The sequence below is a fragment of the Eschrichtius robustus genome, chromosome 4 (genome assembly GCF_028021215.1).
Source record: "Eschrichtius robustus isolate mEscRob2 chromosome 4, mEscRob2.pri, whole genome shotgun sequence".
In the NCBI taxonomy this organism is placed as follows: Eukaryota; Metazoa; Chordata; class Mammalia; order Artiodactyla; family Eschrichtiidae; genus Eschrichtius; species Eschrichtius robustus.
Window position 1 is genome coordinate 18,552,393 of NC_090827.1, and position 17,562 is coordinate 18,569,954.

Sequence of the window (17,562 nt, forward strand, 5' to 3'; positions counted from 1 at the left end):
GCTGCAATGAACATTGTGGTACATGACTCTTTTTGAATTATGGCTTTCTCAGGGTATATGCCCAGTAGTGGGATTGCTGGGTCATATGGTAGTTCTATTTTTAGTTTTTTAAGGAACTTCCATACTGTTCTCCATAGTGGCTGTATCAATTTACATTCCCACCAACAGTGCAAGAGGGTTCCCTTTTCTCCATTCACTCTCCAGCATTTATTGTTTGTAGATTTTTTGATGATGACCATTCTGACTGGTGTGAGGTGATACTTCATTGTGGTTTTCATTTGCATTTCTCTAATGATTAGTGATGTTGAGCATCCTTTCATGTGTTTGTTGGCAGTCTGTATATCTTCTTTGGAGAATGTCATTTAGGTCTTCCACCCATTTTTGGATTGGGTTGTTTTTTTTTTTTTTTGTTATTGAGCTGCATGAGCTGCTTGTAAATCTTGGAGATTAATCCTTTGTCAGTTGCTTCATTTGCAAATATTTTCTCCCACTCTGAGGGTTGTCTTTCTGTCTTGTTTACGGTTTCTTTTGCTGTGCAAAAGCTTTTAAGTTTCATTAGGTCCCATTTGTTTATTTTTGTTTTTATTTCCATTTCTCTAGGAGATGGGTCAAAAAAGGATCTTGCTATGATTTATGTCATAGAGTGTTCTTCCTATGTTTTCTCTAAGAGTTTTATAGTGTCTGGCCTTACATTTAGGTCTTTAATCCATTTAGAGTTTATTTTTGTGTATGGTGTTAGGAAGTGTTCTAATTTCATTCTTTTACATGGAACTGTCCAGTTTTCCCCACACCACTTACTGAAGAGGCTGTCTTTTCGCCATTGTATATTCTTGCCTCCTTTATCAAAGATAAGGTGACCGTATGTGTGTGGGTTTATCTCTGGGCTTTCTATCCTGTTCCATTGATCGATACTTCTGTTTTTGTTAAGGCACCCTGTCTTCTGATGGGTGGGGCTTTATCCCTGCCCAGTTAGTTGCTTGGCCTGAGGTGTCCCAGTGCTGTTGCCTACAGGCTGTTGGTTGGGGCCAGGTCTTGGCACTAGTGAGCTAGAGGGAGGATTCCACAATGGCGCTGGCAAACACCAGTGTCCAAGTAGAGACCAAAAAGTTACATATACAGAGAAAGGATCAAAATTAAATCAGAGTGTTCATCTTTAACACTGTAAGGTAGCAGGCAAAGGAAAAACACATGCAGATTACCTTTTTAAAAAAAGTGCAAGGACACCAAAGAAGCCTATATCCAGTAATAATTTTCTCATCTGTCAGAGGACATAAGGAAGACATGTGTGGCTATATGAGAATTTAGAAAGTACTATTTTATTATTCACATATACCAATTGAAGAGACTCATGAAATAGCTCTAACCAAAAAAGAAATGATATATGTGCATAGCCTCAAGGTAGAACACAATAAAAAAGAGAGGAAATAGGGTTGGTCAATGAATGTTTCTTGTAAATATACCACTGAGTGTGTTTGAATGTTAATATATAGTAACAGACTGACCACATATATATAAAATATGTTCTAAGGAAGGACTCTAACAACTAAGAAGACATAGTAGATAAGAAACTAGTAATACTCTGGCAAATTATATAGAAAAAACTAGGAATTGGGGGAGGTAAAGTGTCTCAAAAATCATGGCTGATGGGCAAGAGAAGAAAAGATGAGAATACAGAAAATGAAAATATTCTAAAGACTTCATCTTACCTTGGAGAGTGACTAAGAGGGAAATAGGATGTCTTAATAAGAAAAAATTATCTTATATTCAAGAAATAGTAAAGAAATATGTGTCTGATTTGGAGCACAGGAAAGGAAAGATAGCCAATAGTAAAATGAAACTCTTATAGTAAGTCTTCCACATTAACACAGGCAAACAAAATGGAATCATTAATCACTAGATCAAACATAAATGAGGAAAAGAAAAATAAAGAACAGTGTAATATAAATAATAAAAATTAAGTTAAATTTAAAAGATAAAATCAAGCATATGAATCACTGCACTAAGTGTAAAGCATTAAATTCTCCCATTAAAGACGGAGATTGTCAGATGAGTTCTTTTTAAATCTCAAAAAGATGGTGTTTACGAAAATCACTAAAACATGTTGAGAATAAAGGAATAGGACAAATATACCAGGCAAATTCAAACAATATTGAAGAAAAGTAACAGAGTATGGAGAATTTAAGGTTAAAATCCCACACAAGACTAAGGGATATCAGGTAGTGATAAAAACCAAGTTTATTTATGCTGTACACCTTAAACTTATACAGTGCTGTATGTCAATTATTTCTCAAAGTGATAAAAACCAAGTTTATGAAGATTATACAATAATAAAAGTGTATGTATCAGACATAACAGCTGTTGCACAAAGCAAAAGTTATTAGAAATGCAAGGAGAACTTGATCAAAATGCAATTATAGTGGATAATTTAATGCAGCTCTTTCAGAATTGGATAGATCATACAGATGAAAAATAAGCCATAAATTATAAAGTCATTAGACTTGATATACAGAATCTTCCATTTGACTACAAAGAAACCTTAACAAATTTTAAAATATAAAATTATCACAAAATACCAAGTATTTTATGTAGACACTCCCTCCCTAAAGGAGGAGCATAATTCCTTAAATACTGAGCTGCACGAAGTGGCTTCCTCTCAAAGAGGAAGAAGTGTTGAAACAAGGAAAACTGAGTAATGGTCCAGTAGAAAAACCTGACAAGTACTACCATAGCCAGGTGATCAAAATTAACACCAAAAGTCATAAGCTGTGTTGATAGTGTATACCTTTGATGTGATGTGATGAAAATAGTGCTTTATCCCTATTGTCTTCCTCTGGAAAACTCATAACCACAGTCTAATCATGAGAAAAACATTAGATAAATGCCAGTTGAAGGGAATTCTACAAGATACCTAACCATTACTCCTCAAAACTGTCATTGTTATGAAGAACAAGGAGTCTGAGAAACTGTCACAGCCAAAAGGAGCCTAAGGAGACTTAACAACTAAATGCAATGTATTCAGTAGTATCTTAGATGGGATCCTGGAATAGAAAAGGGATACTAAGTAAAAACTAAAGAAAATCAGGTAAAGTATGGATTAACACATGGTAATGGATCAATATTGACTCTTTAATTATATCAAATATGTCATGCTAATGTAAGATGTTAATAAGGGAAACTGGTTGCAGGGTATAGATGGGGTATTTCTGTACTTTGCAATTTTTCTGGAAATCTAAAACTGTTCTAAGATAAAGAGGTTATTTAAAAAACTGGAATGAATACTGGATAAAAATCACAGATGTCTTATGTAACCTAAAAAAAGTTAATTCCAATATTATTTAAAATATTCTAAATCATAAAGATAGAATCCTCTCATTTTACTTTATGAAACCAGTATGACTTTAATACCAAAAGATGATCAAGATTCTCCCAAAAAAGAATAATACAGTTGATCTCTATAATAAATATATATGTAAAAATTCTAAAATTCTAATGAAGTAATAGCAAATTTTTTTTTTTTGGCCACGCCAGGCAGCATGCAGCATCTTAGTTCCCCAACCAGGGGTTGAACCCATGCCCACTGCATTGGGAGAGGAGTCTTAACCACTGGACCATTAAGGAAGTCCCTAACAATGCTTTTAAAGGATAATATATTAAGACAAAAAAATGTAAATTCTATGACTGCAAGGGTGATTTCATTTCAAAAACATAATGCTCTACATTGACAAATTATCATAGAAAGCAATATATATTCATATCAACAGATGCAGAACAAACATTTGATAAAATTAAAGAGCAATTTCTAACAAAAATTCTATATTTAATGGAAATTGAAGGATACTATTTGAATATAATCAAAAATACTTACAAAATTTAGGGACAGAAGAAATACTCCCCTAAACAGCAAAAGACTAGAACTACTTCAATTGAAATAAAAAATGGATGCTTCTATAATAATTATTAATAATTATCATTTAATAATAAATATATTTTATTGTATACAGTATATATTGGATACAGTAAAACAAATAGTATCAAATTGAAAAACAAGTCATAAAAATATCTCTTTTTGCCTATAATGTAATGGGATATCAAAATATCACAGGAAAATGTGTTAAATTACCCTATAATTAATAAGAGAAATAAGCGAAGTGACCAGGTTCAAGTTAAATACATAAAAACTAATAGTTTTTATCTATCCTAACAAGTTTCTATCTACCCTAAAAAGTAAATTGGTGAAAAATTCCATTAACAAAAATGGAATATATACATAGAATATGTAAAAATTCTATTTGTCATAGAATATGACAAAAATCATGGAACATATACATAGAATTATGCAATAGGAAAGACTTAAAACCTAAATAAAGAAGATATGAGCAAATGGAAAGACACCAAAGTTACATGGGAAGCCAATATCATAAAATATAAATTCTCTTAAAATTAGTATATCTTATACAATTCCAGTTAGAATCTCAGTTGATATTTTTATATAATAAATGTGGGTGAATAGACAATTAGGAAAAAGAAGAATGGTGAGGAATAACTCCCATTATCAAATATCTGAAGATATAGGGGCTATAAGCAACTACAATCAAATCGATGTGGTATTGGCCTAGAAGTAGACAGATCAGGAGAACTAAATAAAGAATCCAGAAATGTTTCCAGTGTATGTAAACATTTAATCTAAGACAAATATAATACTTTAAGTGAGAAAAGGTTTAACTGTTTAATAAATTCTACTGGCACAACTGACTACCCAATTTATAAGAAAATAGAATTTCCTCCTATATCTCACATTTAGAAATATAATTTCCAGACGTTTCAAGATATAAACATAAAAAAATGAAACAATAAAGTTCATGTGTAAAATGTAGACAATTATATATATGGGCAAGGAGAGTTTTAACTCCTTTCTTAACTCTGGAGACAGAATCTTTAACAGAAAAGATAGTCACTACATTACAATATCAAAATTTTAAACTTTTATGTAACATAAGATGTCATAAATAAATTCAGTAGATAAGCAACAACTCTTGGAAAATTGTTTGCAGTAAAGAACATAGAAAGAGTCTTAACATCTCTGCTATTCAGTATATCATAAAGTCTTAAAAAATGATCAGGAAGGGAAAGAAAACCCAGTAGAAAAATGGGAAAAAAACGTAAAAAGCAAATTCACAGAGGAACCAATTCAAATAACCAAAACAAATATTCAAGCCCACTCGTAGGGAGGAAATGGATATCACAGTCCCACTGAAATATCACTTTTTTACCCATCAGGATGGCAAAGATTTAAAGGACCATTTTCTGGGAGGATATGAGAAAATGTAATTTCATAATGGATGGTGGAAATGTAAATTATCAATTACCCATTGTGAAGCAATTATACTTCAATAAAGATGTTTAAAAAAAAAATTATCAATTACCTGTGAATACCCCATAGATATCTTGTAAAAATAAATACCCCATCATAAAATGATATACAGTCATCCATTGGTATCACAGGAGATTGGTTCCAGGACCCCCACTGATATCAAAATCCAAGATGCCCAAGTCCCTTATGTAAAATGGCATAGTATTTACATATAACCTATGCACATCCTCCTGTATACTTTAAATCATCTCTAGATTACTTATAATACCTAATACAACGTAAGTGCTATTTAAATAGTTGTAAGTGCAGTGTAAAAGCTGTGTAAATATAAATAGTTGCCAGGGAGCAGCAAATTCAAGCTTTTTTGGAACGTTCTGGAATTTTTTCCAACTATTTTTGGTCTGAAGTTAGTTGAGTTCAAGTTTGTGAAACCCACAGATATGGAGGACGGCAGTACATGGATATTTACTTACATCCATATATTTAAACACGAATTTGTTTCTTCATTGTGCAAAATGTCAAAAAAATAGAAAAAAATGAAGTACCTAATAATACGGGGAATGACTGAGTAAATCATGTCACCATGGAATACTATGAAGACATTTTAAAGACTGAAGTAAAGTCATTTCATTTACTTGGCATGATTTCCATGAGGTTACTGAGAAGAGCAAGATTCAGAAAATATATATCATACATTTTTCTAAAACCAAGGAATTACCCCCCAAATTCTATTAATGTTAAATGTACATGTGAGTATATACTATGTATATGATTACATAAGCATGGAGAATATACAGAAGGTGTGCTAGATCACCTAAATCTAGGTGTGCTAGATTACCTGAAATGAGAAAATATGGTGGGAGAGGGGAAGAGTGAGGAAGGAATAAATAATGATCACATTTATTAATTGTTTATAAAATGGGGAAGCTGTTTCAGGATTATTTAATAAAATTTAATATGTAAAACATTGGTTAAAAGAGACGAAACAAGGAAAGGAAGCAAGCAGAGCTGTGAAATGTTTGTATTGTTTTAATGCCATGAATAAGGTAAAGCAAAAACATGGTGAGATGTAAATCAGAGTTTGCAGTAAAGGTTGCAACATGCACCCATGCACCGCTTGGGCTCCTTTGGAAAATATGCCTCACCCCACTTGCTTCAAACAATACCGTGATGAGAGAAATCCAATGCCAAAAGAGGTAAACAGTAATTAGAGGCAGAGGCACATGTGGTCTAGTGAGGTCAATTATGGGGGAAGATAGGGAGATGTGGTTGAGAGAGGTTTTCCCACAAAATGTAGAGTCATGAAGGGAATAAGTTACACTAAAATGGATTAAATGAAGTTTGCACTTACGAGTTTTTCAGGAAGGGACAGATAAAATGTTTCTATTCTTAACTTTGACCAAAATCAGTGCACATAATAAATCATCTGCCTAGAAGCAGTAGCAACTGCTCATTCTTCTGATGCCCTGTGGAAATTGGGTTTGAGATGGAGGCACACGCAGCAACCCGACCCTTAGATTGCTCTCCCGGTCCCTATCCTGGGCTCCTCTGGGTAGGGTCCTCCTAGAGTGGATAGTTCCAGGTAACAGTTTACTGTTAATATGCTGTTAATGGTGTGAAAATAAGGAAAACAATACCAAATGCAGTACTTTTGTTTTACAAAGTATGAATGAAATGCTAAGGCATTTTACTTTTTCTTTTTAGAGGGTAAAATGAAGACCAAATAAAAAGTCTTTTTTAATACGGTGTGTGCTTTTAAGAGATTGGAAATCAGTAAATTTGACACTTCTCATCATTTAAATTCAGTATTTTAAAAAAGGAAAGTATAGTACTGAGATAAAAATCTCATGTGGCTCAACTTATAAATTGTTGATAAAAAATTTAAGAACATATTTACATGGCATTTTAAAAAACCTATTGTCTTGCATAATGGTCTCAAAGGAGCTTATTAAAGTTTTAGAAGATTCTCAATCATTAGAATTCTGTCTCAGCATTGTACAGTGTTTTACTAAATATATGTAGCTATATTCTGTTATATATGCAGACCATGTTAAATTGATTAGCAATTCTCATTAAGTTTTCTGACTACAGTCTAAGTACTTTAAAAACAATTACCTTGAATTAATAATTCAATAATAATATTCAGCCTTAAAAAGGAAGGAAATACTGTCACATGCTACAACATGGATGAACCTTGAGGGCATTATGCTAAGTGAAATAAGTCAGTCACAAAAAAGACAAATACTGTATGATAACTACTTAAATGAGGTATCCAAAGTAGTCAGATTCATAGAAACAGAAAGAAGAGTGGTGGTTGCCAGGGGCTGGGGGAGGGGGGAATGGGGAGTTGTTTAATGGCTATAGAGTTTCAGCTCAGCAAGATAAAAAGTTCTGGAAATCCATAGCACAACAGCATGAATATACTTAACACTACTGAACTGCACACTTAAAAGCAGTTAAGATGGTATATTTTGTGTTATATGTTTTTTACCACAATTAAAATTAAACATAAAATAACTACCTTAAGTTACATAAGTGCTTATGAAATTTCAAATGTGTTTAATGAAATATACTTTCTTTTCATGGTTGCCAAATAAAGGCTTTGTTGACAACGTGTCTTCACCTGGGTAAAGGAAAATTCTACTGAAGCCCAGTGTATAATGTAACAAGGATTTATTAATTGCCCACTATGAACAAAACATTGGCAAGTATGTAAACATTTTTGTAGATATATAGATATCTATAGATATAGTTGTTTCAGACACAAGTCTGAAAAACATGATAGCAATTCAAGATAGAAAAAAATGTCAAGAAAATAACCGAAGTCACGAGATGGTACATGATTAATAGATAAGAGAAGGTCACTAGATAAAAAAACAAATCCTTAGCTTAATTGAACAGGCATAATAACTAACACAAGTGATGTGCATGTGTCTCACATATATAGGTAAGTAAAGAAGTTTTTGCTAGCACATTTGTGGTTGAAAGGAATTGATATTCATTACATGACTATTTCTGTGCAACCATTGTATAAGGTACCTGAATTTACTTTTCTTTCCATCTACCCCCACCTTTTTTTTCTAGCCATATGAAAATTAAGTCTCCAAAAGTAATCAGATAATTCCAAATTCACACAAACCCAAACCTGCATAACTGTGACTCCGAAGCTTTCTGTCAATTAATTTCAGCTCCCAGTACCCTAAAATAGAATTTTAAAAATTTTGTCTTCCTTCTCCGTCGCATTTCCGCATTTATTCTAATACGACTCATGACTCTTCTTTTTCCCCTCTTGTCAAAACACATACACACACACAACTCTGCTTCCTCCAGTTCTGAGTACAGGGCAATGTAGCAATGTAGCAGGGGAAAGGCAAGGAAGGAGAGAAGAATCTTCAAGCCCCAGTCTTCAAGATCTTTCACCACCAACCACCAAGAATGTTATTATCTAGTGGTCTTCAGTCTCCCCACTAATACACGTACTGCACAGAGAATGTTATACTAGATGTAGTAAACAAGTCTTACGAAATGCTTGGAATGACCACACCAATTCCTAAGGACTGGCTAGAATATTTTCCTGTGTGTGGAACACTCTCTTCCAGAAACATGTCCTAACTGTATTTTCTTTTGTACTCATATTTCTTATCTGTAATATTTAAGGTTGAAAAAATAGATTTCTAGACTCATTTTTAATCTGTAATGTGTAAGATTCTGGGGGCTGAAAAATAAATTTTTAAAAATACTTTTTTCAGTAAAGGGCACTAGATGGCACAATTTCACCAATTTATGCTAATAAATTCATTTGTCTTATTAATTCACAAATAAAATAATTTAGCTTTATGAAGAGTTATACCTAAATAATTTAACAGGAAATCTATATAATTATAAAGAGGAAAGTTCTTGAGAATATAATGTTTCCAATATACCGTGTTTTATGTCCTTGTTTATAAGCACGGTAACCAGAATTCCAGCACTGGATGAATAATTTAAGTAACCCAAAGAAAATAGCAGTCTGTCTATAGTGAAATACATCAAGACCGTATAGATGTTAAAACTGTGCAATACAATAAAGTGGACTGGTGATTCCATTGACCATGAATGCTTAAAATCAGGTACTATACAGACTGAGTTTAAAAGTCTGAATTTTTCTTACTTCAATGTTTGCCTTAAGCTAATTATACCCAATTAGGACCTTCATTTCTTCATGCTTAAAAATGAAAAAATTGATCTAGAAACAATAGAAAATGATTAAGGTCTACCAGATTTAGTATCCAGTTGACCTTTTATTTGCTAAAAGTACCATATTTATAGCAAAACCCCCAAATCTATCCAGTGTTTTCCCAATCACTTTATTTCCTGGAACTATTTATCGTTCAGAAAGTTTATCAGCTCTTGAGCTACATCCTGACATACAAGACAGCACATCAGCCAAACAAGCAGAATGTACAGCTCACCTGGAACATCTCTGAACCCTGGCTCAGGCTCTTGGAGAAGTCTTGCCTAATTGTATAGTGAATACTCCTGCCAAATGGTGCAGTTAACTGTGGTATATCTTCACTTAAGAGATTCTAATATGGAAATAACCCTACTTAGATACTCCTGCCTAATCAAAAGTTCTCCTCTTTAGAGGAAAATCATAGTCTTGAGCAAAGGGAACAGCTTCTGGAGGGTCACATGTGAAGAGGAGAGTAGAAAAACTGACATCTATCTTGTTAGCTAGACTGTCCCAAGGTACACTAGATATTAACAGTGTGACATGCTGTACAGCCAGCTTGCCCTTACATTCCAACAGACTAGGCAGAGCAGGATGGCAGATGGGCTGAGTGAGGGAACAAGAAATTAGACAGTTCCTAGAAAGGTACTCAAAGTAATACTGGAGGTCCTGGAAAGTTGATGCTGAGTAGACAGTGGCTTCTTATAGAAAGTTGTTCCCAGCCACCTAAAGTGTCTCACCTATAACAGCTGAACCAGTATCAGTCTACATCTGCCAAATTCTACATATTTTACATAAAGACCTGTAAGAAACTCCAAAGCTGTAAGCATAATGCTGCTGCCATCCGTGAGTTTAACAAGTAATCAGCTGTCTCTTTTTACAGATAGTTTACCGTGATAGAATAGGAAAAACAGACTCTCTTCTATTGCACTCAAACACTAGGCTTCACTTCAAAAAGTCTCTTTTTTCCCCTCGCCTAAAATGTTTAACTGATATGCTAACCAACATGTATCATACCATTATGATCAATAAGGAAGAAAATAGAGTACTAACAAGATAATAGTATTCTTTGTAAGAAAAAATATATATATATATATATTATAGACAGAATATATGAACCCATTTGGCACCTCTCAAGGGAAGCATTATTATGTGAGTACATAATGTACGTTGTGGTTTATCCCCCAACACATCCGCTCCATCCCAGAAAACTATTTGAGCACATTATGGTAATTCATTCCCTGGGCAATGATTAGTTCGGGAAAGGGCATGCGACTCAACTGTGACTGTTGTAGGCATGATTCTAAAATGGCCCCTCAAAGATGTCCCACCCTAATCCCTAAAACCTGTGAATATGATGAGTTATCAGTCTCCTGATTATGTTCTGTGATTTGGCACAGTTGGTCTCAAGAAAGGGAAATTATCTGTGTGGCCTAATCTAATCACACCAGCCCTAAAAAAAAGCAGAGAGGTTTCTTCAGCTGATGGTGGAAAGAGATTCAAAGCAGAAGGATTCAAGGGAACCACTTGATGAGGAATGCAGGCAGCCCCAAGGAGCTGAGATCAACCCCCAGCTGATGGCCAACAAGGAAACAGGGACCTCAGACTTACAGCCACAGAGAATTGGATTTTGTGAATAATCTGAGTGAACTTGGAAGTGGATTCTTCCTCAGACCCTTCGGCGAGAAGCCCAGTCCAGCCTACACCTTGACGTTAGCCTGTGAAGCCCTAATCAGAGAGCCCAGTAGAGCCTGCCCAGACTTCTGTCCTACAGAACTGTGAGATAATACATGAGTGTTGTAGTAAGCTACTGAGTTTGTAATGGTTTGTTATGACAGCAATAGAAAACTAATACAGTGGACAAAGAGTTGTAAAATATAGTCTGCTAATGTCTCTGAGGAAATTTTACTTCTCCAAAAGAGCCACTGGACAAAATGGTGTCTCCTCTTTCTTTTAATGTTGCTGTGTCTGGACCTAATGCCTAGAGCTGACATGTGGGTGTAAAGGATTATGTTGATGGACTTCTAAAAACTAAATCACCCTTACCATTAGAGAGTAAGTTTACTTGATAATGTGTAGGACATAAGCGTATTGAAAAATGGAGCAAAACTAGGTCCTCTTGCTACTGAAGAAACTAGCCCTGGAGCCCACTCTACCTCCAGAATGACTGATATGTGAGATAACAAATGTATTTATTGTTTAAACCAGTTTGAATCAAGGATTCTTTTATAAACAAAGTACTTTGATTTATTGATATAAAACTAGTAGAGTTACAGCTAGAAACATAGCGTTAGATAAAGAACACTAGACACTGCAATGAGAGATACCATATATCCAGCTGCAGTTATATAATTTTTTCTTTCACATTTGAGAATTTTCTCCCCTTTTTCATCCAAAAATCTAGTGAAATGTAAAAATTTCAGAAAATTATATGGAATATACCTCTGTGATGACATGAAAGATTTCTACCTAATACCAGTATCTATGGTTGAGGAATTTAAAGTTTGGTCAACAAAAGTGTTGCTTTATTTTCATAGTACGAAATACCAAAGCATGACCAATACTCAGTAATTTGTAACTAGTTAGTTATATAAGTTTAAATAACGAGAGATCAGGGTTGAGGAGAGATTCAAAAGTCAGCATATAAGAGGTAATTAAAACCATGTTAATTGTCACCCAATATGAGAGGGCAAAGAGAAGAGCAGTGCCTGAAGACGGAAAGAACCCTCAGAAACAACCAAGATTAAAGATCTGTGGGCAAAAGAGGAGGAGCCTGTGAAGGAAAGTAATAAAATTGGTTAGGTGTATTTGATTAGAGTCAGAATAAATAATGTCAGGGAAGCCAAGAGCATAGAGGATGGTTTTGAGAAGTGCTTGCCCAGCAATCAGAAGTAGAGAAGAGATTCAATAAGATAAATATTGAAAAGGATCCACTGAATTTGGCAATTTTAACGCATTATTTTCTTTCAGTAAAGATAATTTCCGTTGTCAGGGGAAGGAGGTGGGGGATAAGCAGAAGCCAGATTGTTGTGGGTTGAGCAGTGGGAGGGACACTTCATCTTCTGAGACAGGAAGGAAGGAAATAAGCATGAATGCAGATGTTTACCACAATGGAAATATGCAAATGTGGGCACATGGAAATAATACAACAGCAGGGTACCTAGGCTCAAGTGAAATAATTGCAAGGAGGAACAATACTTAAGAGATTTCTTAAAACACCATCTCACACCATCAGAATAGCTATTGATGTCCAGGATATAGCACCAACCTCAAATGCAGCTCTAAGTAAAGCATTAATTTACTTTCTACAGTTGTCAGTACAGAGTGCTACAGTTGGGTGGTCACACAAGAATGTGGATATTGAATAAAAAAGATTGCCCTCAAAGAGTTAAACTATATACTTAACATATAATCGATTTATAGGCAAAGTCACCTAAAAGGCAGAATTCCTGCCAAGTCAAGTCTGCAAGATTTGAAGTACTTTATTGAATATATTAACATAGCTAGTGAAAGAATGTATTAACAAAAAAGGGAAGTGGGTGTGGCTTGGCTGCGGAAGTAGAGTAACTGGGCAAACCCAGGCAAACCCACCCAAATCCAGCGATGAGTGTGTTTGTCCTGCTGGGAAAACCAACAGAGAAAATGTATGCACAGAAATTATTATAATTCGACTTGTAGATAGAGTACCATGGGAATTAAGAGGAAAAGGAGATGATTTCTAATTGATCAATGACATATGAGCCTTGATGCAGGGAGAAAAAAAAAAGTTGTCAGGTTTATGGAAGAATTTGCTGCTATTCTATAAATGTTTCATTTCTGTCTAGGTTTTGTTTTCCCAACCAGGTTACCAAACTCTTGTCAAGACTCACAGTAAGATTGTGATGAAAAAGAAACTCTCAACATAACTTGCTCCAGGGCAGGATTACAACTAAACTCCAACAAATTCACCAGCTTATAAGCAGAATATGCTCTTTCCCAGGACCTCATAGGAATTTCTGTCAACTTGGTCCTTCACATGGAATAGTATCAAATCTCTTACTTCTGATTTTCACAGCAGGCTTACAAGTAGGAATAACTGATGTCATTGTTACTATTGAAGGGTAAGATCTGGAGGCAATGGAAAGAAGTAGCAAGTGATTTGGCCAAGGTTATACTACCTATGAGAATCAAAGAACCAGGACCAAAGTAGAGAAGGGGCACATCCATGGTTTGTGCTCAGAGAGAAAAGGAAGATGTTGTAGGTGAAGGAAAATCTCTTCCTCTACCCATCTTAGTGTTACTAGTAGGGGTCCTGCAAATTAGACTGGCCAAAGACAGATTAACGAGAGAAAAACAAGCAGGTTATTAACATGTGCATTGCACATAGCCACACGGGAGCACTCAGTGATAAGTAACACAAATGGATGGTTAGAACTTGAGTTTAAAGACCAACAAAGGAAAAGGGGTTTGGGGGCTTTTGGGCAGGGGAGGCAAGTTATATAAAAGTGACCAGGATTGCCATCGACAGAGGAATGGATAAAGAAGATGTGGCACATATATACAATGGAATATTACTCAGCCATAAAAAGAAATGAAACTGAGTTCTTTGTAGTGAGGTGGATGGACCTAGAGTCTTTCATACAGAGTGAAGTCAGAAAGAGAAAAACAAATACCGTATGCTAACACATATATATGGAATCTAAAAAAGAATGGTTCTGATAAACCTAGGGGCTGGACAGGAATAAAGACGCAGACGTAGAGAATGGACTTAAGGACACAGGGAGGGGTAAGGGTAAGCTGGGACGAAGTGAGAGAGTAGCATTGACATATATACACTACCAAATGTAAAATAAATAGCTAGTGGGAAGCAGCTGCATAGCACAGGGAGATCAGCTCGGTGCTTTGTGACCACCTAGAGGGGTGGGATAGGGAGGGTGGGAGGGAGGGAGATGCAAGAGGGAGGGGATATGTGGATATATGTATATGTATAACTGATTCACTTTGTTATACAGCAGCAACTAACACAACAATGTAAAGCAATTATACTCCAATAAAGATGTTAAAAAAAAAAAGTGACCAGGGAAAAGTATGGTAACAGGGTTGTTTGGTAAGGTTTGTTATGCAAATTTGAGTTGGTGCTTTCTTCATTGTTAAGAGTGTTAAGAGTCCTCCTCTTCTGGTAGGAGAGGGGGAGACATTTCTACAAAGGAAAATTTCCTTTATAAATGTAATTTCCTTTACAAAAAGAAAACTTGTGTCTTGTTTATAGGGCTTTTCCTGCATCTTTTGGTTCTCAGTGGCCTTTAGCTCAAAATAATCCATATGCCAAAGAGGCATATTTTGGGGTGGTATATTCTGATACCCCTCAGTATCTACAAGGGGCTAGAAATTCTACTGTTTTTTGCAGTAGTGGGAACCAGAATCCATCTCAAGTTGCCAGAATCTAGTTTTGCAAATAGTGTTGGATGGTCTTTACTCCTTCCCTCCATGAGATGAGCAGCAAGGAGCATATGCCTACATGGCTTCTTCAAGTCATACCCAGCGTGTTAGGCAAGGCATGGTGCTAGAAAACAACAAAGAATTGACACAAACAAGAAGACTTCAAGGAATTTAGGGATAATTATTACTCATATTTTTTTCATTATTATGGTAAAATACATAAAATATTTACCATTGTAACCATTTTTAAGTGTATAGTTAAGTGGTATCAAGTATATTGATAACGTTGTGCAACTATCACCACCATCTCCATACTCTTATCATCTTGTAAATGAAACTGTGTATCCGTTAAACAATAACGCCTCATTCACCTCTTCCCCCCAGCCCCCGGTAACCACCATGCTACTTTCTGTCTCTGTGATTTTGACTACTCTAAGTACCTCATATAAATGGAATCATAGGTATTGTCTTTTTGTGACTGGCTTATTTTACTTAGAATAATGTCTTGAATGTTCATCCATGTTGTAGCATATATCAGAATTTTCTTTTTAAGTCTGAATAATACTTTATTGTATGTGTATACCACATTTTGCTTATCCCTTTATCAGTTTGTGAACACTTGGGCTGCTGCCATGTTTTAGCTATTGTGAGTACTGCTGCTCTGAACATGGGAATACAAATATCTCTTCAAAATTCTGCTTTCAATTCTTTTGGGTATATACCTAGAAGTGGAATTGCTAGATCACATGGTAATTCTATTTTTAATTATTTGAGGAACCATCATACTGTTTCCATAGTGGCTACAGGATTTTACCTTCCCACCAATAGTGCGGAAGGATTCTAGTATCTCCACATATTAATAGCTATCATAATATGAGATGGCCTCTCATTGTACTTTTTATTTGCATTTCCCTAATGATTGGTGATACTGAGCATCTTTTCATATGCTTGTTGGACATTTGTATATCTTCCTTGGAGAAATGTCTATTCAAATCCTTTGCTCATATTTTAATTGCATTTCTTATTTTTCTATTATTGAGTTTTAGGAGTCCTCTGTATGTTCTAGATATTAGTCCCTTATCAGATATATGATTTCCAAACATTTTCTCTCATCCTCTGGGTTGCCTTTTTTACTCTGTTGATATTGTCTTTTCATGCGCACAGTTTTTTAATTTTCATGAAGTTCAGTTTGTCTATTTTTGTTTTGTTTTGTTTTCTGTGCCTTTGGTGTCATAGCCAAGAAATCATTGCCAAATCCAATGTTATGAAGGTTTTGCCCTATGTTTTCTTCCAAGAGTTTTTTAGTTTTAGGTCTTACATTTAGATCTTTGATCCATTTTTGGTTAACTTTTGTGTATGATGTTAGGTAGGGGTTCAACTTCATTCTTTTGTATTTGAATATCCAGTTTTATGAGCATGGTTTTTTGGAAAGACTGTCCTTCCCCACTGAATGGTCTCGGCACCCTGGTCAAAAATCAGTTGGCCATATATGAGAGAATTTATTCCTGGGCTCTCTATTATGTTCTGCTGATCATAGGTCTGTCTTTATGCCAGTACCACACTGTTTTGATTACTGTTTCTTTATAGTAAGTTTTGAAATTAGGAAATGTAGGTCCTCCAGCTTTGCTCTCCTTTTTCAAAAGTCTTTTGGTTATTTAGGATCCTTTGAGATTCTATTTGAATTTTAGCATAGATTTTTCTATTTCTGCAAAAAACATTGCTGGGATTTTGATAGGGATGCATTGAATCTGTAGATTGCTTTTGGTAGTATTGACATCTTAGTGGTATAAGTCTTCCAATCCATGAACATGGAATATGTTTCCATTTATTTTTGTCTTCTTTAATTTCTTTCAATATTTTATAGTTTTCATTATACAAATCTTTCACCTTCTTGGTTAAGTTAATTCCTAAGTATTTTATTCTTTTTAATGCTGTTGTAAATGGAATTGTTTTCATAGTTTTCAGATTGCTCACTGTTAGTGTATAGAAATGCAACTTATTTTTGCGTGTTAACATTGTACCCTGCTACTTTGCTGAATTCATTTATTAGTTCTAACAGGGTTTTTTTGGTGGAATCTTTAGAGTTTCTGTATATAAGATTATATCATCTGAGAACAGAAATAGTTTTACTTCTTCCTTTCCAATTTGGATGCCTTTTGTTTCTTTTTCTTACCTAAGTGCTCTGGCTAGAATTTTAAGTACAGTTATTCATAGCTTTAAAGAAATTTTGTAACTTCATAAATTCTCCATTGCTTGTTGTTGATGAAAAATTAATCAGTAGATCTGAGAAAGAAATGGAAATGTTTATTCGAGCCAAGTTTGAGGATTATAACCCTGGAAGAGCATCTCAGAAAGCTCTGAGAACTGTTCTACCCGTTAGAAGTCAAGGCACAGTTATATAAGTTTTTTGAGACAGAGGGCTGTGCATTATATGACGTATTATTGACAGTTTATGCAATCCAGGTGTAAGCGTCATCTTGGCCCCTTACAGGATCAAGAAGGAATATTATCTTTTAAGGAGTTGTCTTGTTGATGCTAGGAGAATGTTGCTCTTTTCGGTTGA